General features: G+C 41.3%; 1 pseudogene; it reads left to right on the top strand.

Moving 5' to 3' along the window:
* LOC131906305 (large ribosomal subunit protein eL33-like) overlaps positions 1-24,524 on the top strand; it is a 28,276-nt pseudogene extending 3,752 nt beyond the window's left edge.
* The last annotated feature ends 3,453 nt before the right edge of the window (positions 24,525-27,977 follow it).

The raw sequence follows: 27,977 nt of genomic DNA, 5'->3' as shown, positions 1-27,977 counted from the left end.
CTACCAACATGTTATCCATCCCATATACTCGAAGTGTTTCTAAATCTCTCTGAGGATTACCTTTATGTGAAATATTTAATGGATTTATTCTCTCTGGGACATGCACTCCACCTGTGTGTGTGTGTGTGTGTGTGTGTGTGTGTGTGTGTGTGTGTGTGTTTCTAGTGCCAATGTCTCACTATGAAGCCGAGGCTGGTTATGAAGTTAACCTTGAATTTGTCGTCATCTTCCTGCCTCAGTCTCTGTGATATAATTCATGGCATAAGCCACCATGTGTTTGGCTTGTGCATGTTATTTTTCTAATGTGATATTAGGGTTAAACGTTTTGGCTTATATGCTATTTACAATTTGTGTGGCTCACTGCTGTGATAGTTCTTTAAATATTAAGTATCGAACAGATAATATTGAGAAATAATCAGATAATACTAAAAGATTTTTGTACTTTTCTTTAAATACTTTAATTTTGTCATTAACTATGTAGATATATGTGTATCTGTGTAGGGATTTGAGCATGAGAGTGCATTGTCCTTGGAGGGAAGGTGACGGCATAAAACCCCATGGATTTGGAGTTCTACTCAGTTGCCAGTGCAGGAACCTGAACTTGTGGCGGCGCAGGTAGTGCTCTTAACCCCTGAGACATCTTTCCAGCTCCTACTTTTCTACTTATATCTTTAGTAAAACCAAGACTAGCATTAAAAAAAAAAATGAAACCTTTTGTTTTGAGATACAGATCTACAATATGTGGGAAGTCATAAGAAGATAGGATAGAGTTCATGCCTTTTTGTTTCCCACCCCTTCCTCTTCAGTATTTGCTACTCCAGAATCTAGTGCAATGGCAAAACCTTGAACATGCATTGCTATGGACATATGTAGTTCAGGCACTGAAAACATTCTAATGACATTCACGTATTTAAAGTTTTGTATGTATACACACCCTGGTGCACCCGTGTAGGCCAGAGGAGAATCTGCAGGCGTCCTAGGGAAAGAGCTCAGGTCATCAGGTTTGGTGGGAAGCTCCAGTACTTCAAGAGTGATCTCGCTGGCCATGCTGGCTCCTTTTTACTACATGTGTAGATTGGTGTGACCACTGCTGAGATCAAGAAGTAGCCCTCATTCCTCATGCCACCGGTCCCCTCTTGCCTTCCTTCTAATCACACCCAACACCCTTCCACACCAAACCCCTGGCAACTAGTGGTCTGTGGTTTTGTCTTTTCAAAAATGACTAGAAATTCTCTCCTTTTTTGCTGGATGTATCCTGTGCTAAGGGTTAGTCTGAATGTGTGATAAAAGTTTATGTAAAATGTATCATGATATTTTTACTACTTTGTAACTCTTAGAAAATTCAACATCCACACAAGTACCCACATAATTTTGAGATATGGTTTCACTGTGTAGCCCTGGCTGGACTAGAACATAGAGATCTGCCTGTCTCTATCTCTTGGGTGTTGAGATTAAAAGGGAAGCTGCAGAGGTGGGATGTGATGGCATGGTTGCTGGGACTCAACTTCTTGTCCTTTAGAAGGATGAGATTTAGCCTTTAATGACTGAGCTGTCTCCAGCCCTCGGTATATTTTTGAGATTTTTTTCATATACATAGATGTTACCTATTTCATAAGTAGCATCTAGAGTCAGTGTTTTTCTTTTCTTCCTTTCTTCTCCTTCCTTCCTTCTTTCCTGTTCCTTTCTTCTTTTCTCTTTCTCTCCCTCCCTCCCCCTTTCTTTCTTCCTTCTCTTTTTTTCTGAGCACATCTTTCTATATAGTCTAAACCGGCTTTATAATCCTTTTGCCTCAGATTTCCAAGTGCTACAATTATAACTATGTGTCAGTCACGTGGCTTGACAAGGGGTGACACAGACTTTTGTTTCATAAATTTTGTAAGCTGAAAAAAACTATTTAATATATAATGCTGAAAACAAGGTGCTAAGCCAGGTGGTGGTGGTACATGTTTTTAATCCCAGTACTCCTGAGGCAGAGGCATAGGCAGGGAGATCTCTGTTTCTGAATTTGAGCTGAGTTTGAAGCCAGCCTGGTTTACAGAGTGAGTTCCAGGACAGCCAGAGATACACAGAAAAACCCCAGGGATACACAACAAAACCCCAAACCAAACCATACTAAAACCAAACCCGGAAAACAAGGGCTGTGCCTTTCAGAACTAGAGAAATATAGATGACATTTTTCCATGCTTTTGAGATAAGGTCTTACTCTGCAGCCCAAGATGACCTAGAACTCATCTTAGAGCCCAAACTGTCCCCAAACTCATGGCACTCTTCTGTCTCTGCCTCCTGCATGCTAAGATACAGATGCAAGCCACCACATCTGACTATAAATGTAGTTCTTTATGTTTAATTCTAGGAAATGAAAAAGCAGTTGAGTGCCCGCTATTGCCATCAGTCTTTCTGATCCAGTGTCGTGGTAGGAGATGTAGTGACAAGCACGCAGATGCTTGCTGATGTAACTGTAGACCTTGTTACTTTTCTTCCTTTGACAGTTACGACCAGACTTAATTTTCTGGGTTGGAGATGCATGTGGGTCCCCTGGAAAGAAAATGTTTCACTTTCCTTCTGGGGAGGAACAGGTACATGAGGATGAGACCAACTTCATTTCTAGGAAAAGAAAACCAGATAAAAATACTGCTTTATCAGATTTGACATTTTAAAAGCAGCTATATAATAGGATGTTCTAGAAAAATGAAATGAATTACCATGTGAAAGAAATTAGATTGTTTCAAAAATATAGCCTAAAAATGAGTCTGAGAAAATGTCTCAGCTTTTGATTTTAAGAGAGCAGTCATATAGATACAAATTTATCAGCACGTGCTTTCACATTATAGTCACTCAGACTGAACAACAAGTGTATACTTTCACATCACAGTACTTCAAGTTGTACAACAAGAGTGCACTTTCAGGTGCTGGAGAGATGGCTCAGTGGTGAAGAGTACACATTGCTCTTCCAGAGGACCTGAGTCCAGTTCCCAGCACCTGCATCAGGCGGCTTACAGCTGCCTGTAACCCCAGCTCCAGGAGATCTCACACCTCTGACTTCTGTGGACACTTGCATTCATGTGCATATACTCCAGCCCACACACATATACATAATTAAAATAATAATAAAAAACAAGTTAAAAAAAAAGAGTGTGCTTTCGCATGACAGCCGTTCAGATTGAACAACAATCCAGCTACCTAGTTAGCTCTGTTGCATTTGAGCAGATCACATTGTGTCCAACCCTCAGCTTATTGATAAGGGAGCTTATAAACTAAGCATTCAGGCCATGAGTAATGATCACCGATACAAAATAGCGACATTTATGAAGCCAATTCAAAGATCTCCTGAGTCCCCAAAGTGAAGAGGATCCAAAAAAACGGGAACTAACTGGCTCTGAGACTGGGTTGTCTAAATGACAAAGACATTATCTCTGGAGCTTGAACAGCTTGTGGGGACTGTTCCCATCCCACAGGTCTGAACTTACAGCACGATAGCACTGCTGAAGCATGCCTTTGCTAGCAAGGGAAGCACCCTCCCTCTCTCTGCTGTGTGTTAATGTGCTGGCCATAATAAACATGTCAACTGGCAGAAATACTTTTACCTGTAAATGAAAAGAATGTATTAGGGGAAAAAACAAAACAAAACAAAACAACCTCTTTTTGAGTTCCAGTAAATCTCCTCTCTTTCCCTTCATCAAAAATTTCAGAATGATTGTAACATATTCCCAATGAGAAAAACACTTTATTCCTCACTTTCAATTTTTCTACCCATTTTTTTTCTAAGAAAACTTGCACTATCTCTGTGAGGCTTGGGAAACACGTAACTATCCTATTCTTTGAAGTAACCGCTGGTAATTGCATTGGGTTACCTGAGTCCCTGCCCTGAGTAGCAGTGACAAATGGTCCCTCTCAGTGCAAAGATCAAGTACCGAGTGCATGAGGTCAGCTTCTTTACACGACACCTAATGGAACTGTCATTTCTCAGGGTCCCCAGCCAAAGTCAGGGTGGCGACAGGGTGTGCTCATCACTAAGGGGCCACGTCTGGCATCTAAATAGAACCCAGTAGTTCTGGTGGAGCCAAGTTATTAGAGTCTAATTGCCACTGTCTCGTAAATTCTTTTGAGGTCTTTGTGTATTGGTTCACTTAAATATTCAACGTATCTAGCTAGAGGCAGTTATTAAAATGTAATCGTCTTGTAAATTTTTATTTTCAATTCCAAAATACTCTCATGCATTAATAAACAGCATTGAGATAGAATACTAATATGCATGAATAATGCAAGATTTTTCTGTGCTCTTGGGGGTATAAATCCGACACTGTTGCTCAAGAGCTCTGGGGAAATAAGGAATATCCTCTCTTTATACAGTAGCTCATGTTCATCTGGAGAATTTGTACTTTGAGCAAAAATGTTTTTATTAATATGTTCTTTGCAATAGAGTTATTTGAACTCATCATCATCCTAAGTTTATTTCACGTTATTACTTTCTGGCTTGCCGTCCCAAAGCGAGCTATGAATACACAGTGGACTCCCAATGAGCAAAGCTCTTTTTTGCTGGAAGGCTGCAATGATGCTCTTGTCCCCAGCTCAGGAACACAGCATGGCTGGCCCTCCTGAGACATTTAGAAGCTACTCAGAGAACGGACAGAGAGTCAACAACTAGAGAAATCCAAACACTTTCCTTAAGGGGTTAGTGCTTCCTTAAGTCTCCTGATTGACAGCTCTGGACTTGCCCAGTGACACTGTCATCTGAGGAGTCCTGCACTTTCTTTCCCAGGTTTTCTGAAGTCTCTTTGGTGTCAGAAGGGGACAAACCCCTGTGGTACTGCCAGGCCCCTCTCTGTCAGAAGGCGAAGACCTGGACTAATTCATTGCAGTGCGGTTTAATTAAACTGCACCGGAGTTGTTTCCCTGGTAAAATAAGTGTGGGAAGAGAATGTGTGTCAAAAGGGACATGCCCCTCACTGTGTGTGCTTTATTGTCACACCAAAGCTAATATATTGTGGGAATTCCATGGAGTCAATGATAAACTGTATTACAGAGCGCCATAAAATAGCATTCTACCAGTGCAGGCTACTGTAGCTCCCAATTCAATTAATCCTTCTAACTTATTATATTTGAGCTGTATGTGAGGTCTCATAAATTTATTATACTCCTTTCATCTAAAATAAGCTGCACGATTGTTTCTCCTCTCAAATAAAACTCTTATTACTTGTTGTGTCTGTCTCTAAAAATGTAATAGCCACTTGTAAGAAATATAGTTACTGGCTGAGAAATGTAAACTGCATTTGACATGTCGTCTACTCGAAAATTTAAAAATTTGATTAAGCCTTATTGTATGAGTGCAAATCCCGGAGCATGAAGACCCATTGGATTTTTATCTCCAGGTTTCTGGAGCTACTAAGGTCATGTCAACAATGTCCTTATACTTTTCACTTTTTATATCTTGTGCACGATAAAAGAATTTACTGATAATATTCCTTCCCTTTATCACTTATATAGGAAGGCAGAGGTAACATTGTGTCTTTAAGGCCAAGTGCACTTGCTACACAGTGGAGGTATATAAGTATGTGTTAAGTAAGTGGGAAGATGAGGACAATAAAAAGTTGTTATTTCCTTGGTTTATATCCTTCATAACCTCCACACATACATTTATGGGCTTGTTGACAGACTGCAGCTTTGAATAATTAGTAATAGTAGCACAAAGATTTATGTTTCTACTCAAAACAGTAACATCTAGTAATACACAAGAGCAGTTTCATCAGGTTGGGAGGTTTTATCTATTGTCTGTTTTTGCAACAGAGAGACTTGAACCTGGATCCTTGCACAGAGTGAGCAAGTGCTTCACCATGGAGTGCACTCAGCTCTCAGGATATCTTAACTACTGCCTACAGGTTGCAGTTCTGCTTAGTTTCAGAAACCGAGGTGCCCCAAAAAGTGAGAGCTGGGATGTTAATACTCTAGAGATTCTATGAGCTGACACTTTTATGAAAGGAGTTTTATGAGACTGAGCTGAGACCACTTATCTTGGGGGTCAGAGTGGTACCTATGCACTCATCAGTGACTTGAAACATTCTTTCTCTGAAAGATGTGAGCATCAAGCACTTAGTTCTTTAACCTGATTTTTAAAGGATGGTGCTGAATGGAACAGGAAAGCAGAATGGACATGGAATAGAAAACCATCAACTTGACATTTCTCCCTAAATATGAATGACCAGAAGTGGCTTTGGTCAGTTCTTCTTCAGAATCTATGGGATGAAGGGACATGATTAACTTCAGTGTGGATGGTCAGAATCAAAACGATGGAAAGAGCAGGTCAAGCTTGTAAACGGGACTGCTGATTTCTCTTGTCACAGTTGGGTAACAATGAGACAGGCTAATTTTCTGATATTGACTGAATTTCCAATGTTTCTATTTGGAAATGAATACAAATCTTTTCTTCCATATTGCTCTGTTTTTTTAACTTAAAAATCAGTAAATGCTTTAAGACAGGGTCTGTAAATTTGCCACAGCTGACAGCATGGGTGGCCCAATGCCCTTGCTGTATTATCTTGATTCCCAGAACCAGGTCAGTATTTGTCATGCAGAAGATTAAAGTTGTTCATGTTTCCACTAGGGAGTTATGTGGTATTGTGGAAAGAATATGATTTGGGAACTCACTGAGCCTAGATTTGGATCCCTGTATTTCTTTTTAATAACTGCAAATTCAAAAAAATTACTTGTTTTTTTTCTGAGTCTCCATCAGAGGATTTTAATAAAAATTATGCTGCCTAACATATGCTGTATGCCTAGCAGTGGTCTCTCTACACTGTACCACTCAGAAAGCCAGTGTAATCGCCATTATTATCTGTGTTGCTCGTGTCTAAAGAATGACCCTGCAGGTCCTGCCACTGAGGCACTGTTAGGATAACACAACTTTTTCAGCAGTGGATTTTTAGTTGGTGTTTGTTTGGTCTTGTACATTGCATTTCCAGACAATGGTAAAGTAAATAGGTTCTAAGTTGAGGGACCCGACCCTGCTGCCTAACTTGCTCTGGGATTAGACCAACTTCTTCCTCTCTTTACTTGGTCCAGAAAGCACGATGAAAACATGCTTCTATCCCTAGTCACTAGAGATGCAGCACTAAGGAGAGAGTGGCTACTCATTTTCTGCTGATGGAATTGTTTCCAGAGAGATAAAAAGGGATAGCTAGAAAGGGCCTTAGACTCTTCTTTCTCACATCTCTCCTACTTGGTATCATAATTTATTGTAAGTACTGCATAAAGTATATAGTACAAGAACTAACTTGCTGAATCTTCACAATAGGCCCAAGGAGTGCGTGATTATCACCTCCAACCAGTGGTTGAGGATGCTGATGGTTAGAGATGTTAAGTGACTTGCTCTAGATCATATATGTGGCAAGTACTCAAGCAGGCATCAAACGTGGGGATTACTTCAGGTTAGGCTTCTGACTGCAATAGCTGCATCCCTCAATACACACACACACTCAGCTCTTTCTATGTTTCTAGATAGATCTAGACAATATGTGCTTTTGGATAACTCAAAGCACAAAAAGGTACATGGGAAGTTGGTTAGTCTTGGTCGTAGAGCTGAGGTTGATTTTATTTTTAGAACCATCTTCCTAAATTTTCTTGAAGATGAAAGTGCACATACTAGACAAACATGCCCTTTGTTTTTTTTTTTGTTGTTGTTTTGTTTTGTTTTTGGTTTGTCGAGACAGGGTTTCTCTGTGTAATTTTGGTGCCTGTCCTGAATCTCGCTCTGTAGAACAGGCTGGCCTTGAACTCATAGAGATCCACCTGGCTCTGTCTCCCGAGTGCTGGGATTAAAGGCGTGCGCCACCATCACCCAGCTAAACATGCACTTTGAAGCTTTTATTGAAGTACAATATGGTAAATCAAACACACGAGTGATTTCTCCTGCATTTTGAAGTGCCATTGGAAATCTATAAAATGCATTTTTATTACTGGTGGTGTGTGTGTGTGTGTGTGTGTGTGTGTGTGTGTGTGTGTGTGTGTCTGGATATGTAAAACATGTACCAGTAATTGTGGGCATGTGGGTGCTACGATACTTATGTGGAAGTCAAACGACAACTTTTGAGAGTTGGTTCTTTCCTTCCACTGTGGGTTCCAGTTTTTGCACTCAGGTTATCTTAAGTTATCTCCCCAGACCTATAAATATTTTAAAAGTATCAAGTGGACTGTGACAATATATAAAGAAAAAAAAGAAAAACAAACAACTAAGTGACTTAATAGGCTTGAGTCATTAAAATTATAGATGATAATGTGTTTGTAGTTTAGAAATACAGAGAACATTTCAATATTGGAAAAAGTCTTTATAAAAAATCCATTGTTTTAGTTTTTGCAAGAAAATATAAGGTAAAATTAATTGACTTTAGAGTGTTGTGTTTCATTTAGGTGGTAAAACAGAATCTCTGGAAGAGTATACTATACAGAAGAGGCTTCATCACACTCTCATTAGTACCCCAGCAAACACTGATTCTTTAGAAGTATATGTGAGAAAAATTCCTACAACCAAGGAATAAAGCAATTTTTACCCCCTAGATACAAATGTCACTGAGACGTGGACTAAGTGCTGTAACTGAAGTTTTCTCCAGTTCTGAAGAGAACCCAGAGACCCAGAAGCCACTTAAAAAATAATCACTCAGAAGCTTATATTAATTAGAACGGTCGGCCATTAGCTCAGGCCTACCACTGACTAGCTCTCACATTTAAACTCACCCATAATTCTTATTTATGTTTAGCCATGTGGCTTGGTAACTTTTCTCAGTTCTGCCTTCACATCTTGCTTCCTCTGTGTCTGGCTGGTGACTCCTGACTCTTCCCAGCATTCTCTTCTCTACTTGTCCTGCCTATACTTCCCGCCTGGCTAATGGCCAATCAGCACTTTATTTATTAATCAATCAGAGCAACACATTCACAGCATACAGAGTGATATCCATAGCACTCCCCCCCTTTTTTTAAGAAGGAAGGTTTTAATTTTAACACAGTAAAATTATATCTAACAAAACAATTATCAAGCAAGAATTACAGTTACAATATCCAGTCTATTTATAATATCTAGTCTATTTGTATTTGGCAAAATTAAAGAAGATATCTTATCTATCCTATATTTGTGAGTCTAAGGTTTCATATCTAACTTATCTTTTATTATAACTAAGGAAATTATAACTATCTAGTCTTTAACTACATCAAAGACCTCAGAAGGATATAATATTACCTAAGTAAACAGGAAATGCATTATAATCAACTTTCAAAAATCTAGAATGACAGAGACAGCTGGCTGCTGGACAGTCATCCAAAGTTTTAATTAATATAAGCCTCTGTGTGTTTACTTGGGTCCAAGTGGCTGCAGGACTGGCGGGTGAGAGAGATTTATCCTGATCACGGGCCAGGTAGGACACAGGAAAACTTCAGCTACAAAGTGCTTGTCATATTTCAGAAAGTGTTGTGTGACATTCAGCAGGTATATGAAAACATTAAGCAACTTTTTCTCAATGCTTAGGACAAGAGTAACTATTATTTGGAAATATACTGAAAGTGGTTCACCAAAATAGTTTCAAATCAGGATTTTTTATTTTTTTTTTTTAGTTGTGGAGTAAAATGAGATTGATAAATGCCAAATTCTTTTTCTTTTTTTTGTAGCAATGCTCATTTCTAAATAACATCAAAGCATGAGGTTTTTGGTCTAATTCTTGTAATTTTTTTGGGAGGGAGATATCTCATGGGGGTCACATTAAAACAGCACCCCATAGGAACAACAGTAATGTTTAGAAAGTATAGAAACCTGGTGTTAGTCCTGCCTCCCTATTTGGCTGAATGAATTCATTGTTCTCCAATGATAAAGAGTCAACTATGTGGAATTCTGCACATTACCTCGTTAAGGAGGTTCACATTGACTGACTTTTGCCTTTCTTTTTTTTATGTCTCAATTGCTTTTTACTTGCTATATAATGCTGTGTAGTTAGACAAAATTACAGCTGCAACTCAGAACTTTGGTTTCATGCACCAGAGTTATGTTGAAGCTCTGGCACACTTCTGTCTTCTGGTTCATAGTGTAGACTGTGAGGAACATCTATGGAGTGAGAACTGGCAGAAGAGTAATGCAATCTTTGACCTGTTTGTGACATATTGTACAAAGATTTGGGAAAATGCTGTTTAGGATAATCCATCATTGAGTAATTTAGTATAACCTTGATGACTTTGCTCTTCTAACACATGGCAAACAGTACTATGAGTGTTCTAAAAGAATGTAGTGTATGAAGACTCATACTTTAAAGAGTAACAAAAATATGCAATGAGTGTTTGTTAAGCAAATTAAAGAGTGTGTACATGAAAATTGATGATTCCTATAAAAGTTGCTCAGTGTGGTAGTTTAAATTGTAATTGGGTCCCATAATTTCATAGGGAGTAGCACTATTAGAGTATGTGGCTTTGTTGGAGTGGGTATGGCCTTGTTGAGGAAGTGTGTCACTGTGGGGATGGGCTTTGATGTCTCCTATGTTCAAGTTATGTCCATTGTGGACACAATTTACTTCCTGTTGCCTGAAGATCAAGATGTAGAACTCTCAGCTCCTTCTCCAGCACTATGTCTTCCTTCATGCTGCTCTGTCCTGCCATGATGATAATAGACCAAACCTCTGAAATGGTAAGCCACCCTAATAAATATTTTCCTTTGTAAGAGTTGTGAGGTCATGGTATATCTTCATACCAATAAAACCTTAACTAAGACAAAAGTTGGTACCAGGGACTGAGGTATTGCTGTGATAGGCCTGATCATGTTTTTGTTTGGACTTTGGGAGATTGAGTTAGGAAAGCACCGGAATGCTTTAAGCACTGCTTAATGGGCCATACTAGTAGGAGCATAGAAGATAGTGGTGCTGAATGTGATTTGATGAACTTTTTTTTTTTTTTTTTTTTTTTTGGTTTTTCAAGACAGGGTTTCTCTGTGTAGCTTTGCGCCTTTCCTGGAACTCACTTGGTAGTCCAGGCTGGCCTCGAACTCACAGAGATCCGCCTGGCTCTGCCTCCCGAGTGCTGGGATTTGATGAACTGTAGGGACTAAGAAGTTTCAGAAGTAAAGAATGTTAGTATGTGGCCTATAGACTGGTCTTGTGATATGTTGATGAAGAAAGTGGCTGAATTTTGCCCTTGTCTGATGAGTCTGCCTGAGGCTAAAGTGAACAGCCTAGTATAGACTCTGCTTGTGGCTTTTAGTGTTAACACTGATGAAGATTTATAATGAAAAGAAGCAAAGTGAGCAGGATAATTATAGAAAGTAAATTTTGAGGAGAAAAATAAATAGAATGGCGCTAAATCCTAGGTTCAAGGAGATAAGCAGCTTAAGAAATGGAATAAAGAAAGTGCTGACCTCAGGGTAAGATCCCACCCAGCTAAGTTCCCAACTTGTGAATTAAAAAGAGCTTAGAGTCAGGTATGGTGATGCATGCCTTTAATCACAGCACTGGGAAGGCAGAGGCTGGTGGATCTCTGAGTTTGAGGCCAGCTTGATCTACAGAGAAAGTTTCAGGACAGGTAAGTTTAGGCAGTGAGGAACAGAAAGCTAGTGAAGATGTAACTGAATGAGAGGGCCATGTTCCAGCCCCAGTAAGCAACAGAATTTGACAGCTTTGGCCATGTGATTCTGGCTTTTGAGCTAAGGATAGAAGAAATGGATTATGTGCTTTGTCTTCGTACCTAGAGAAAGCCACTGAGGCTAGACATGTGTCAGGGATGTCCCTGAACGGAGGCCTAGTAGAGAGGTTATTGTGTGAAGCTGTGAAGTTGAAGTCTGGATTGCCTTGGAGAATCCAAAATGTTAGAGATGCCAGATTCATGGATTACCTGCCTAGGAGAGGTGCTAATATGGAGTGGAAACTTCCCTAGAGAAAGAAATATGTTTCAGTCAACAAAGCTGAGTGGAATTGGAGATGTGAAGAGTGTTTTGACATCAGACATAAAGATGCAGAGTCTGGAGTTTGTCCAGCTGGATTTCAGTCTTGTTTTGGTCTCATGTTTCCTCATTATTCTCCTTTCCCTATGTTTTGGAATGGTAATGTATATCCTGTGCCATTCATTATATGTTGGAAGTATGTGATCTGTTGTTTGATTTTGATTTTACAGGGCATTATAGTTAAGAGATTTATGGATCTCAGAAGAGACTTTGAACTTTGGACTTTAAAACCCTGTTGGGACAGTTGTAGGCTATAGGTGTCAGCATTTAGGCATTTGTACTGGCCTGCCCTTAGGGTCCTGACAGGATATATCCTCAGCTATAGCTACTATGAGCACCCCCTGTGTGCATTTACTACGTTTCCTTATAATAGGTGGGCCTTGCCCACTTCCCATCTCTTTCTCTTTCTCTTCCCTCTCTCTTGTCCTCAGGGACCAGTCTCTGCCCCTTTTCTCCCCTCCCCTCAATAAACCTCCCACATGAGCCTGTTGTGTGGTATGACCCCTTCCTGCTGCTGAGCCTTTTTAAAAATACGACAATGGGGACTTTTTAAGTTGGACTGAATGCATTTTTGCATTATGATATTGTTACAAGCTTATAGGGGCTAGGGAGTGGAATGTGGTAGTTTGAATGTAATTGGCCCCCATAATCTCATAAGGAGTGGCACTATTAGGAGATGTGGTTTTGTTGGAATGGGTATGGCTTTGTTGGAGGAAGTGTGTCACTGTGGGGACCGGCTTTGAGATTTCTGCTGCCCAGGATACTGCTTAGTGTCACAGTCAACTGCCTGTTGTCTGCAAGATGTAGAACTTTCAGCTCCAGCTCCAGCACCATGTCTGCCTGCACTCTGCCATGTCCCACCATGATGATAGCAGGCTGAACCTCTGAATTATATGTAAGCAAGCCACCCCAATTAGATGTTTCCTTTATAAGAGTTGCCATGGTCATGGTGTCTCTTCACAGCAATAGAAGCCCTAACTAAGACACTTAATAACTGTTGAAGTCTACAGATACTGGGAATAATGTTCCCAAACTTCTCAACCATATCTTGCAAGTGAGGGTTCATGCCAGTTTCCTCTAGACTGTCAATGCATTCATACACAACTCAAATATACTAATATCTAAAAGATATTTATAACCGTTTCCCACTTTGATGGGAAAGGTACTTAGAGCACATTAAACATGAATCTAGGGGAAAAGAAGACACAGAAGCCGCAATGTGGTATGGAAGCATGTAGCAGGTGAACAAGGAGAAGGCAGGACATAAAGAAAAAGAGAAAGCAAAGGGGGAGAGGAGGAGTTTTGGGGAGAGAGGTGCAGGAGGAGAGTCATCTACAGTTTTAATCTTAGGGTAAATTGTGTGTCCTACTACTGATCCCTAGAGAACCAGTGGCTTCAGATCCTGTAGTGCTTTATTTCTGTTTGAAAGTCACCTGCTGTGAGCAGGAAAGGTGCCACAGAACAAACAGTAGAAACAGTGCCCACCTTCAATGTGCTCAAGTCTTGTTGAAAAGATGAGGATGTGGCAGGAAAGAGACTTCAGACTAAAATCTATGGTACTACAAAGAAGAGCACACGGAATCCAGTAGCAAATCCTGCTGTGGGATGGTCTGTATGTCAAATGTGTTGCTGATTGGTCAATAAATAAATCACTGATTGGCCAGTGGCCAGGCAGGAAGTATAAGCGGGACTAACAGAGAGGAGAATTGAGAGAACAGGAAGCTGGGTGAGGGAGACACTGCCAGCCACCACCATGACAAGCCGCATGTGAAGATCCCGGTAAGCCACGAGCCATGTGGCAAGGTATAGATTTATGGAAATGGATTAATTTAAGCTGTAAGAACAGTTAGCAAGAAGCCTGCCACGGCCATACAGTTTGTAACCAATATAAGTCTCTGTGTTTACTTTTTCGGGTCTGAGCGGCTGTGGGACTGGCGGGTGAGAGAGATTTGCCCTGACCATGGGCCAGGCAGGAAAACTCTAGCTACAAAATCCCTCTCCTGATGGTTCTGCACACTGTGCCTGTAAGCATTGTTGCCAAGCAATGCTCTTCATAGCTTCAGTATTTTAAGGTCACTATGGGCTGTGGGAGGAACATCAGTATAGATCGATTTGTTAGGAGCAAAAGTCATGTTTAGGAGACCATTATACTAGGGACAGGATATTACGAAAGTTTAGGAAACCAGTTTTAAGCAGACAATGCTCAGGTCCAATGGACAAAATTGGCATGGCAAACTCAGACACTCTCAGGAAGCCAGGATCGTGGTGAAATTTGGTGACAAAGCCAAAATTTCTCTCCTCACTGCTTAAAACCTCACTAATTTTAGTGACACAATAAAACTACTAATAAGTCACTCAACATAAACTTACTTAGTGCTCATTCATGTTCAGAGTATGGTGACAGAGCAGAAACACGCAGTTAAACATATCAGTGCACAGTCTGTTGGGAGAGCTGAACAGCGCACAGGGCACAGCAAGAAGAAAAAAGCGAACCATCCAGATGAAGGCAGATGCACTACACCATTCTTTTGATTATTAAAAAAAATGGCAAATCTTAAAAAGTATTTATGTGTATCCGTATGAGTATATGCACACATACATGCTCACACTTTATGCACTTAAAGGTGAGAAGAAGACCTTGATATCCTCTACCTGCCTCTGCCTATTCCTTTGAGGCAAAGTCTTTCCCTGAACCTGGAGCTCATGCTTTCTCACCTAGGCTGTTAGACTCTGACATCTCTAACATCTTGGGTTCTCCAAGGCAATCCGGGCTTCAACTTCACCGCTTTATGCAATGGACTCTTTATTAGGCTTCCATTCAGGGACACACCCAACACATGTCTGGCCTCAATGGCTTTCTTTAGGCACAGAGGCAAATTCCATAACCTGTTTCTTCTATCCTTAGCTCTAAAACCAGAACCACATGGCTGAAGCAGAGATCCTCCAGTCTCTGCCCTGCATGGAGCTAGGATTGCAGGTATGTGGAGGACACGTATTTTCTTATGGATATTTTCAAATTTTGTGAACATCTTTGAGACGAGATATTAAGGTGTTGCAAAAAATCCTTCTCTGGGAGAAATGTAAACATCCCTCTCCCTAAGATCCCAAAGACAAAGTGAGGTACAATTCCACCAAAGTTCACCTAGAGAAACAAGGAGTTTATTAGACTTTCAGATCACAGGGGGAGGGGTATGGGCAAGAACATTACAGGAGCCATGCTGGAAAGTCTGCACCCAGAGGGGTGATGGCTTTCCCCATGGCTATGTAGATTGAACCACCTCCCCTTATCCTTCCCCGAATACATCCTCTATCCCCCTCTCCCAAACCATGTGTAATTAGGGCAGAATTGCATACAACTGGTTGGAAGGGGTGAGTGGATACTCAGGTGAGGGCCCAATGATCATCCCTCTTAGAAGGAGGTGTCTGTTCCATTTATGGGGGATGGTAAACAGCCAACAGGCTTTGCTATGAGAAGCTTTTATGAGCAGGCCCCAGAAGAACTCCTGAAGATGGCTTGGAGGACAGTCCTATGCAACAAAGGGTCTCACAAAGGAGACTGTGCAGCTCATAGAGCCTGGTGAGCATGCCTGAAGGGTAAAAGCAAGAAGGGCAACGAGACTCTGTGACAGCAGCACATGAGGAGAGGATTTTTATTCTCAATAAGTGGTAAATAATTTGAGTGATTAAACAGGACCTTGGAAAGCAAGCTGAGAGTTGAAGATGGATTCTGTAGGCTGATAAGTGCTATTATTTGGTAAGGAGTGTCACTTTATAAATAGTGTTAGACATATTGCTTTAGTTAGGTTTCTATTGCTGTGAAAAGACACCACCACCACAGCAACTCTTATAAAGAAAACATTTAATTGAGGTGGCTCACTTACAGGTTCAGAGGTTCAGTCCACTATCATCATGGTAGGCAGCATGTCAGTATTCAGGCAGACATGGTGCTGGAGCTGAGAGTCTTTGACTCAGAGGCAACAGGAAGTTGACTGATTGTCACACTGAAGGAAGCTTGAGAAAAAAAGACCTCAAAGCCTTATCCCACAGTGACACACTTCCTCCAACAAGACTACACCTATCCCAATAGGGCCACATCTCCTAATAGTGCCAGTTCCTTTGTGGAGGGGCATTTTCTTTTGAACCACCACATTCCACTCCCTGGCCTCCAAGGCTTGTAGCCATATTGTAATGAAACTTCATAGTCTATACCAGTTTCAAACTTGTTTTAAAGACCAAAGTCCAAAATTTCCTCTAAGACTAATGTAATCTCTTAACTGTAATGCCCTATAAAATTAAAATAAAAAAGCAGATCACATACTTTCAATATGCAATGTCACAGGATATACATTACCATTCCAAAATGCAGGGAAACGAGCATAGAGAAGAAATACTGGACCAAAGTAAGAGTGAAAAACAAGCTGGGCAAACTCCAAATTTTGCATTGAAAAACTCTTCAGATCTCCAACTCTGTTCAGCTTTGTTGAATGCAACATACTTCTTTCTCTTAGGCTGGTTCCACTCCTTGTTAGCAGCTTTCCTTGACAGGTATCCCATGACTCTGACATCTCTAACATCTTGGGTTCTCCAAGGCAATTCAGGCTTCAACTTCACGGCTTTATGCAATGGACTCTTTATTAGGCTTCCATTCAGGGACACACCCAACACATGTCTGGCCTCAATGGCTTTCTTTAGGCACAGAGGCAAATTCCATAACCTGTTTCTTCTATCCTTAGCTCTAAAACCAGAACCACATGGCTGAAGTTGTCAAGTTCTAATGCTTACTGGGGCTGGAACACGGCCCATTCACTCAATTACATCTTCACCAGCTTTCTGTCCTTCACTGTCTAAGCTTGGCTATCCTCAAACTTGCTCTGTAAACCAGGCTGACCTCAAATTCAGAGATCTGCCAGCCTCTGCCTTCCAGTGTGGGGGATTAAAGGTGTGCCCCACCACACCCAGATCAAAGCTTTTGTTTAGTTTCTTTCCACAAGTTGGAAACTTAGCTGGGTGGGATCTTGCCCTGAGGTCAGCACTTCCTTTATACCATTTCTTAATCTCTTTATCTCCACAAACACACGATTTAGCTCTATTTTTATTATAAAAAGTAAAAAAAAAATTTACTTTTTATAATTTACTCTACTCAGCTTGCTCATTTTCATTATAAATCTCCACTAGAGTTAGCGCTAATATCTACATGACAGAGTCTATACTAGGCTGTTTTGAAATTTCTTCTGACAGAATTAATCTAAAACTCTTTACTTTAGCCTCAAGCAGCCTCTTCAGACAACCTATATGTAATTCTTCACAAAACCCACGGGGTTTCAGGTGTCATCTGGGTATACAGATTGTGGATGATTGAATGACAGGACTCTCTATGCAGCCATGAGGAAGTTGTCATTGCTGGAGCGAGACTTTTCAAATAAGGTGTTTGCTTTGGAGTCACCAACACCTCTGTAAGTTATCCCCCACTTACACTCTGTTAGTAAGCCAAATCAAGCCATTGGTTCACTAAATTGGATTTTGATGAACTCTTTGGTCTGTTGTTCATGCCCTATCTGGGGTGTGTAGACATCTATTTACACCTTCCAGAAAAAGTTCACATGACATGTGTATGGTGGTTGGTTTTAAATGTCAACTTGCCACAGAGGACAAGCAGGGAGCATCAGCCGAGGAACTGTGTATATCAGGTTGGCTGGGGTGGATTCTCTTGATTGCCTTAATTGCAGTGGGAAGACACACTCCAAATGTGGCTAGCACCTTCTGGTAGCAGACCAGGTAAAAAAGGATACAGAGAAAAGACTACCTCACCTAGTCCTTGCTCAGCCTTCCCTCTTGCTGCTGAATTAATTTAGCTTGCTGCTTCTGTTGATTCCCTAACTAAAATCAGAACCAGCTTTTCCAGTCTTCCACTGGAGACTGGGGACCAGCAGTTCTCTAGGAGTCATTTAGGACTTTGGCACTGGATTAGGGATTGCTGAGGTATCCAGCCTTGTGGACTAGGTAACTACTGGGTTCTCAGCCTGTAGGTGCGAGACAACTGTATTGCATATGCTGACCGAATACGGTTGCTACTAATATACATTTGTTTTATTGCTTCTGCTCCTCTAGAAAACCCTAAGGAGTAAAACCTGTTAGTCTATCAAAACACTGATCTCTCAGCCCTTTAAAGTTTCTGTGTTTTCTCTCTATCGTCTAAGTATTTTCTTGTGTCTTTTAAATTGCACATTTACATTTAAAATATTTATTTACTTAATTTTATGTATATGAATGTTTTCCTGCATGTATGCATGTATACCATGTGTATTCCTGGTGCCCAAGGAGGTCAGAAGAGGGCATTAGATCCTCTGGAGCTGGAGTTATGGACTTTAAAAAGAGCAAATTGAGTCACTGGTCCTTGCTATGGGTAGACGCTAAGGGAATATAAATGATAAGTTCTAACAGAGTTTAAAAACATTCCAGAAACCTGGAAGCCTTGTTAGTTACAATATCTCCCCAGCTGACTCTTACGGAGGATCTATGGACAGGATACATTTTCTTTTAGTTACTTTTTAATCCTCTACAGTAAGATTCTGAAAGGCAAGGATTTAACAGAATGTGAGCTTGTCCCAAAACATGACAATTCACATGCAGACAGGTGAGTTCCTGGATGGTTGGATATATGGACAGTTGTTAGCCATTATTTGGATGCTGGGAATCGAACTCAGGTCCTCTGTAAAAGCAGCAAGTGCTCTTCCTACTGAGCCATTTCCTCATCCCTAATCCCACATTCTAATCTATGAGAAGCTAGTCTCCAGTTCCCCTTCCCCAGAAAACGCCCTTCTTTAATAGCTGTGGTTCCTCTGCAGATATTTCCATAATGTCCTGTTAAACATTATGGCCTTTACCAAGGAAGACTGACAAACTCCGAGAAACAGACTTGTCCAGTGTCTTGCAGCTATGAAATATCATGTAACAGCCCATCTGTTACATGACACTATTCCTCGAGAAAGACAAACAGCAAATTTCCAGTCTAGCCTGAGCTCTATGAGCTCCTTTCTCAAAAACAACACAACAAAGCCCTGCACAAAATGAAAAACAAACAAACAAACAAACAAACAAAAAACCAACCAACCAACCAAACCAAAGACGACACCAAAAACAAGTAAGAAACGCCAGATTAGAGCAGCATTAAAGTGGTCAATCATTAGATTAAAAAAAGGGCTGGAAACCAGCATATTCTTCTCTGACTAGCAAATCTACTATAGAATTCACATTTTTTTTGAGAACAAGAACCTAAAAATAACCAAAACATGACAAATGGAATTCAAGGAAGCAGCCTGACCAGGAGTTTCTTGGTGTGAGTTAAAAATTAACTCCTTGGCTATTTGTCTCTGTGCTTTATCCGACCTTGGTCTCAACAATTCTCTCTCATATAAACCCTCCTCATTCTCGCTAACTGGACTCCCAGAGATCCACCTGGGGCCTAGTCATGGATCTCTGCATCCAGATCCCTCAGTAGTTGGATGAGGTTTCTAGCACGACAAATAGCCAAACAATCGGAAACACATGAAATATGAACCAATGGCTGAGGGGTCACCAACTGGATCAGGCCCTCTGAGTGGGTGAGACAGTTGATTGGCCTGATCTGTTTGGGAGGCATCCAGGCAGTGGCACCGGGTCCTGTGCTCATTGCATGAGTTGGCTGTTTGAAACCTGGGGCCTATGCAGGGTCGCTTGGCTCAGCATGGGAGGAGGGGACTGGACCTACCTGGACTGAGTCCACCAGGTTGATCTCAGTCTGTGGGGAAGGCTTTGCCCTGGAGGAGATTGGAATGGGGGGCAGGCTGGGGGGAAGGTGAGGAGGGCGGGAGGGGGAAGAACAAGGGAATCTGTGCCTGTATGTAGAACTTAATTGTATTGCAAAATAAAAATTTAAAAAAAAAAAAAAGATGAGAACATCAAAAAAAAATTAGTGGAAATAGAAAAAAAAAAAAATTAACTCCTTGGAAACGGCACCTATCTCTCCAGTCAGAAGTGGGAAAGTGCTATCAGTTAGCAGAAGCTGTCCTCCTGGGAGCTTCCCGATTGTGTCTGGTCACAGATAGAGGATAAGGCACTCCTCCCGCCCAGAGGCCATCCTCCTAAGTACCCACTTGGCAGGCATCCTGGAAAACGGCAATGCTGTGCCGGCTAAGTTACTCTTCTCAGAGATCTCTATTGGACCCGATAAAGGGGAAAAAAACCAACCCTCCTAAAGCGCAAGCTGTATACAATTCAATGTACATTTTAAAAGATGTGCTAGCGAGTATTTACACAGGGGGTCAGATTTTTGTTCTGAGAGACTCGAGAGAAGAAAAGGCCCCTTTGAGTGGAGAATCTGCCTTTTTGTTTTCAGTGAGGGCACGTAAAGACAGGTGATCCAGAAGGAATCGCTTTCAAAGATGAACATTTTATAAGCAGTGGAAGTTTCAGGTGTTACACCGAGGGTAGCGTGTCACACTGGCTCCCAGCGACTGTTGACAATTATTTCAGAGCCCCTTACCTGTTGTTGGTAGAAAGTAAATCTGAAGCAAGCTGTTGTGCAAACAAGCCCTTCGTGAATCACAGAGAGAGAATGTCTGTTGTCAGAGAACTGGAAACAAAAGAAAAATCAAGAGGAACCCGGCCTTCCTCTCTGGCTAGCTGGACAGTTTGTATCTTCACACTAAGACTGGACAAGTGAATAGGATTAGTGAAAAAGATTATTGAGCTTCCTGAAGGAGCAACTGCAAACTGTTTCAACAGTAAAAGCTGTGCTAGGTCACATAGCTGATCAATTTACTTTGGACCTTTTTTAAACTAAAACAAACAAACAAACAAACAAACAACCCCCCCCAAACCCAAAACACCATTATGATTAATGGCTAGAATAAAAAAGCTTATGTCTTTGCAGGCTTATTATTTTTCAGATTGATGTTGTCATGGAAGGTTTCAATACTTTTCAGATGGCGTAGAACATTAATTAGATGCTTTCAAGAATGGTTATTCTTTTAAACAGGGCTCCTGTATTTTTGTTTTAGAAAGATACTGATACTATGGCACGTTTTTCTCACAGAGTTGAAAATTAAACACCTCCCCCGCGAGAGCTGGTGAGATAGTTTCGTGGATAAAGGCACCTGCTGCCAAGCATGCTGACCTTCGGGTCAATCCTGTAAACCTGGTGGTGGAAGGACAGTAAAGACTGCTGAAAGCTGCTCCCTCATGTCACTCCCTCATGTCACTCCCTCACTGCCGTAAGTACACGTAAAAGATAATTTTTTAAAAAAGATTTACTTATTTATTATGTATACAGTGTTCTACCTACATGCATGCTTGCAGGCCAGAAGAGGCATCAGATCTCACTATACATGAGTCACCATGTGGGTGCTGGGAATTGAACTCAGGACCTCTGGAAGAACAGCTAGTGCTCTTAACCTCTGAGCCATCTCTTCAGCCCCAGTAGATAATTTTTTAATTAAAAGAATCTCCCCGTAGGGACATTTTTGTGTGCTTACAAGTATGGATAACATTTACTATTATCTTTTTAAGTTCTGCTCTACATGTGCCTAGAATTGTTAGTCACATGTTACTGTTATCGAAAAGGGCCTTACTATTTCTTGAAGTATTTGTCTCCTGAGCCACTGGACATATCATTCAGAGCAAGAGAGCCTCTGATGAGGACTGTGGTTGTTCCTGGCTAGAGAGAGAGACATTTGCTACAGAAAGCAGGTTCACTGCCTGCCTGTGACGTCATGACTAAGAAATAGAGTTGCCATAACTAAGGCCTAACTCAGAGGCAGGGAACTGAACTTAACACACAGGTGGTAGTGGACAAGCTTTCATGCCCCAGCCCTGAGTTTTACTTTGAGTAAACACTGTGCATACAGATCTGGCATCCAGAAAATTTAAGAGTCCTTTAAAGGAAAGTATCTATCTAGGTGTGGTGGCTTATACCTATGATGCCAGTGCTACAGGGGCCAAGACAAAAGGATGGCTGTGAAATTGAGGCCACCTTTGACAATGTAGTGAATATCAGGACAGTCAGGGCTGTATAGCAGGATCCCGTCTCACTGGACCTGTCAACTACCAGTCACAGATTTAAGAGGGGCTCATAGGGCGCAACCACTTCTTTCTGAGCTGTGGACTTACTCATCGATTCTGGGGCATGAGAAATCAGTATCTTCAGATGTGCACCCACTGCTGATGCTACCCGATTCCGTCATCACACAGGGGACCCAGGTTATACTAACTGGGTCACAAAACAAGCAAAAAGACATGAGCAGACACTGAGAAGCAGATGTGGGGAGGAGAATTGACAGGGAAGGAAGGGAGGTAAAAAAAAGGTGGAAAGGCAAGAACAATCAAAATTAAGGATATGTTCAAAATTGAACTCCTAAAACAGATGAAGAATGACTGAATGCGGACAATGGACACGAGTCATGAAAGAGGACACGGGGCTAGTTGTTTCTCTTCTAACTCTTGTGGAGTGCTCTGTGTTGTTCTCAGTTCATAACTTCATCATACTATTCTATGGTTCACAATTTATTCTTTTTCCCTTTAAGAGGTGATCATTTGAAATTTCAATTTCATTCATAGATTCCGACCATATTTTGTCTGAGGAAAATTCTATCTATTTAGCAGGGAAACAGATAAGAGGAAAACAGAGCAGCCATGAGAAAGAGGAAAGGACAATGATATACACAGGGAATCAGGGCCCTGCTCTGTCCAAGTCTAAATGCACTTAGGAAATGTGGTAGAGAAACAGAAATGACTGAGGACTATTTTGTTATAACATCACATAAGACACATACCATTGCTGTGCATTTAATAATAGCACAGACATTAGAAGTCTCTTTCATTTGTTTTCATTTCCCTGAGACACAGAAGAGACCCTGGTGTAGTCAGAAGATTACATGAGCTTATCAGAATTTTCTTTTCTCTTTTTTGAGAGAGCATCTCCATGTGCAGCCTTGGCTGGTCTAGTACTCAGTGTGTAACCCACGCTGGCTTCAAACGTAAAGTTATCCTCCTGCCTCTGCCTCTCTAGTGCTGGGACCACAGATATTTGCCACTACACCAAGCTTTACTTCTCTCAGGTTTTAAAATTTACATTTGTTTATTTTATTCATATGTGTGTGTGTATGTGTGTGCATGCATGTGTATGTGCGAATGCATGTGTATGTGTGTGCATGTGTGTATGCGCATGTGTGTGTGTGTGTGTTTGTGTGTGTGTGTGTGTGCGCGCGCGCGCGGGCGCGTGCGTGTATGTGTTCTTACAGGTAATTATGAGCATGTGAAGGTCTGAGGTATCTGCTTTCTCCTTTCACCGTGTAAGTCCCTGAGACTGAGCCATCTTACTAGACTTTCTTTCAATTTTCATTCGTTTTTATCATCACATGCTTTGCTCTACTAAATAAGACAGTATCTAAAGTATGACTAGTTACAGTTTGTGAGGAAACTAAAAAAATAGTACAGAGCAGTTATTTTATTATTGTTGGGTCTCAGGTCCAAGTTTAAAAATAAGTCCATAGACATAAATCTTAAGTCTGTGTATGTGGGATTGTAAAATAAATAAAAAAAATTAAGTTCTACTTTCAATAACTCCTTTTAAAAAAGAACAATGAGAATCCCAGGCTTTGCTGACTCCCCATGGGAAGCCTTACCTTTTTGGAGGAGAGGATGAGGGGTGGGCTGGGAGGAAGGCTGTGGGGGGAGCAGGAGGAGGGATGAGAGGGGGAATCTGTAGTTGGTATGTAAAATGAATAAAACATTTCTTAATTAAAAAAAGTGAGAATTGCTTATGCTAGAAAACAATTGATAAAATAACCAGACCTGTAGGATGCATTTCTCTAAGCACAGTCCTCCTATTCAGAAAGGCTTCATCAGGATTCAAAGGAAGGGCACAATTGTGAGCCACTGTGACACACATAAAGACTTCAGGAACAAACCTGAGAGCTGGTAGCTGCCACAGGGACCTTGAGGAGAGGCATGTTGGAGCCTGGTGGCCTGGTGGGGCAGAAGAAAGAGTCCGTCTTTGATGGAAACTTTCACCTCCACCTTCACTTATCCCAGTGGTTTACGGTTACAAAATCAGTTCTAGTTCTCGTTCTTATTGGGTCAGGGCGAGCCAAGATTTTGTCCTTTGTTTTTATTTTGTGTGCTCTTTTCATTACACTCCAGGATTGACCAAGAGAAAGAAAATGGGCTCTGCTTAGTGCCCACCTGTTTTTTTTTTTTTTAAATGAACCTGACCCACAGACCTCTAAAAGGCAAATAGTCTGGAAGGCGGTGCTGCAAGGCCATTTTGCTGGCTATCAGTGAGGTCCTCAGAACCAAAGAGAACAAACAGCTCTTCTCAAAGTGGAAGGTGGTTGTGCTGGAGATGAAACTGAATTCTACTTAATCAAGAGATGTGCTTGACTCCTGGAGGTAAACCAGACAAAACCAGAGTATTCTGGGAAAATGTCACTCGGGCCCATGGACACAGTGGCACGGTTCATGACAAACTGCAAAGCAACTTCCTGCAAAGGCTGTTGGATGCAGAATCAGTGTGATACTATACCCCTCATGAATTTAAACTAATGAAAAGCAAATAAGTAGGAATGGTAAAAGAAAGCTCTTTCAACTAATGAAATGTAAATAAATAAGTGCTCCCATTAAATAAGAAATCATCAGAGGGCTGGAGAGATGGCTCAGTGGTTAAGGGCAGTGGCTGTTCTCTCGGAGGACTCTGGTTCAGTCCCCAGCACCCACATGGCAGTTCACAACTGTCTGTAACTCCAGGTCCAGAGGCTCTGGTACTCTTGCATAGACATATATGCAAGCAAAACACCATGCACATAAAAATCAATTTAGAAAATTTCGGTGCTGTGTTGGTAAAGAGGATCAGTATGGGATGCCCCTCAAGTCATCCAGCCATGCAGTGACTTTGAGTCCTACTCACAGAAGGCTCTGGCCGGAAGGTCAGTGCTTTTATTTATTTATTTTTAAACTAGCTATCCCCAGGCAGGGACCTTATCAACGCCAAGTCCCTCTGAAATGGTGAGTAAAGAATAAGAGCAGCTGGAGTGTGTTAAAAAAAAAAAAAGGAAGATTCTCAGGAAGATCTAGCTTATGATGGAGAGAAAAGGAAATTCACTCCTTCACTCTGTAAGCAACTGTCTTTCAAAAGTCCAGGCAGTACTGTATTCAAGAGGTAAGATGACAAAGTTTCATTTGATTTCACTAGTATGAACAGCGCAATGACATCACTAATTACTCAGTGCGTGAAGACTGAATGTAGGTGCTTTTGAAATGAGGAACCCCGAGTCCTACACCGCCCTCCAATCACTGTGGCTTTGGAAGTCCACCTACTCGCTCACTGGATTTTGGGCAGGGACAAAAGCACGCAGGATCTGGATAAACCAGAGAAATGTCTGCAATGTTCCAATTTTTTAATTAATTAATTTTTCTTTATTAAGAACATTTTTATTCATTTTACATACCAACCACAGATTCCCTTTTCTTCCTTCCTCCTGCTCCCCTACTCAGCCTTCTCTCCCAACTCATCCCCCATTCCCTCCTCTGAAAAGATAAGGCCTTTCATGAAGAGTTAGCAAAGCCTGGTACATTCAGTTGAGGCAGGTCCAAGCCCCTCCCCCTTCATCAAGGTTGTGCAAGGGGTCCCACAATAGTTAGTGGGCTCCAAAAAGCCAGCTCATGCACCAGGGATAGATCCTGATCCTACTGCCAGGTGGCCCCTTAAGCAGATCAAACTACACAACTGTCTCGCTTAGACAGAGGGCCTAGTCCAGTCCTATGGAGGCTCTACAGAAGTTAGTCTGAAGTTCATGAGTTCCCATTAGTTTGGTTCAGTTTATCTCTATAGGTTTCTTCATCATGATCTTGATGCCCCTTGCTCATAGCATCCCTCATCCCTCTCTTCAAATGGACTCCTGGAGCTCAGCCTGGTGCTTGGCTGTGGATCGCTGTATCTGCTTCCATCAGTTACTGGATGAAGGCTCTATGATGACAGTTAGGGTATTCACCAATTTAATTACTGGGTTAAGCTAGCTCAGGCACCCTCTCCACTATTGCTAGTAGTCTAAGCTGAGGTCATCCTTGTGGATTCCTAGGAACTTCTCTATTGCCAGGTTTCTCTCTATCCCCATGATGTCTCCCTCTATCAAGATATCTCTTTCATTGCTCTCCAACTCTGTCCCTTTTCCAGCCTGGCCAACCCATTCACTTACGTTCTCATCCCCCATCCCCTACTTTCTATTGCCCCCCCACCCCCAGTTTACTCAGGAGATCTCATCTATTTCCCCTTCCCAGGGTGATCCATGCATCCCTCTTAGGATCCTCCTTGTTAACTAACTTCTCTGCAGCTGTGGGTTATAGTCTGATTATCCTTTGCTTTACATCTAGTATCCACTTATGAGTGAGTGCATACCATGTTTGTCTTTCTGAGTCTGGATTACCTCACTCAGGATGATATTTTCTAGTTCTATCCATTTGCCTGCAAATTTCATGATATCATTGTTTTTTACTGCTGAGTAGTACTTCATTGTGTGTATGTACCACATTTCTTTTATCCATTCTTTGGTTGAAGGGCATAGGTTGTTTTCAGGTTCTGGCTACTATGAATAATGCTGCTTTGAACGTAGTTGGCAATGCTCCTCTTTTGACCCCAACATGGTTTTGACAAATGAAAAGTCCATGTAGTAGACTTCTTCATTGTTCTACTTTCTAAGCAAAAACAAAAAAGAGAAGCTGTAAAACATGAAAAGGAGGGAAGAAAAGGCAGCCAATTTGTTAGCAGGGAAAAAGAACCCATATGTTAGCAAATGTTCTCACTGAATCGTTTCCTGGACAGTCATGCTTTTCAAGCCAATTAGGGAAGCAGAAATATCCTCTTCAACAGTAAATAAAGAGAAACAGTGATGTCGGGGAGAGAAGGACCTAGAAAGATTAATCCTTTTAAAAGTCATCTTTGCTGCTTTTCTCTCTTGTCCCCCTCAACAATCCATTTACCCCAAGGGATATAAAACACACTGAACAGCGCAAGGGAAATAGCTTTACTAGTTAACACAGAGGACCCACTGTTAGCCCGTGTTGCTATGTGTAGTCTTCCCTCATTAGTTTAAGCTTAGTTCTTTCAAAATAGCTCTGATAGTAAAGCATGTTCTGAAGATCTGAGACCCTGAAGGGGAAAATGCCAATAAAACATGTATGAGCGCTGACCTGAAGTGAACATATACCATAAGAAAAGTTTTAAGTAGATGTTTAAAACTCTTAACTTCATAGTATCCACAAACTAAGCAATGTGTTAGAAAAAAATTAAAGTTTTGTGTCCTTACTAATTGCATCTCAATTGGGGTCTAACTCCAAGAATAATACTGCTTTGTGTGCTTTAGGAAGTAGTAGAAAGTGGGTCCTGGGACTGGTTGTATTTTGCAGAGAGCAGTCAGGCATTGGCAGTTTAATTACCATATTCCTTGTTTCATAGCTAGTTACTAGAGGGTAAGGCAGATTTGAACACAGGTAGGCTGGCTCTAGAGCCTATGCTAACCACTACACAGCAATTATACAGAGCCTATGCTAACCACTACACAGAAATTAAATGCACACTTCATTCGAACTTTGGAAAAGCCATTCGGTCTTGATTTATTATTCAAATAGTTATATTATATCAGTTAGATAGAGTGGCCCATACCTAAAAATCCAGTGTTTGGTAGGCAGAAGCAGGAGGATTGTCACAAGTTAAGGGCCAGTTAAGTCACAGTGAGTTCCAGGCCACCCAAGACTGCACAGTTAGAGCCTGTCTCAAAACACACACACACACACACACACACACACACACACACACACACACACACACAGGAGAGAGAGAGAGAGAGAGAGAGAGAGAGAGAGAGAGAGAGAGAGAGAGAGAGAGAGAGAGAGAGAAGACACTGGAGCTGATGCACAACAAGCATGGGAATCTGAACTGAACAAAGCAACAAACTAAATACAAACCAACCTATCAAAAAGTTCCTGGTGTGAA

Source organism: Peromyscus eremicus, chromosome 3, assembly GCF_949786415.1.
Source record: "Peromyscus eremicus chromosome 3, PerEre_H2_v1, whole genome shotgun sequence".
In the NCBI taxonomy this organism is placed as follows: Eukaryota; Metazoa; Chordata; class Mammalia; order Rodentia; family Cricetidae; genus Peromyscus; species Peromyscus eremicus.
Note: the sequence above shows the minus strand (reverse complement) of the source record. Positions and strands in the feature narration are given on the sequence as shown.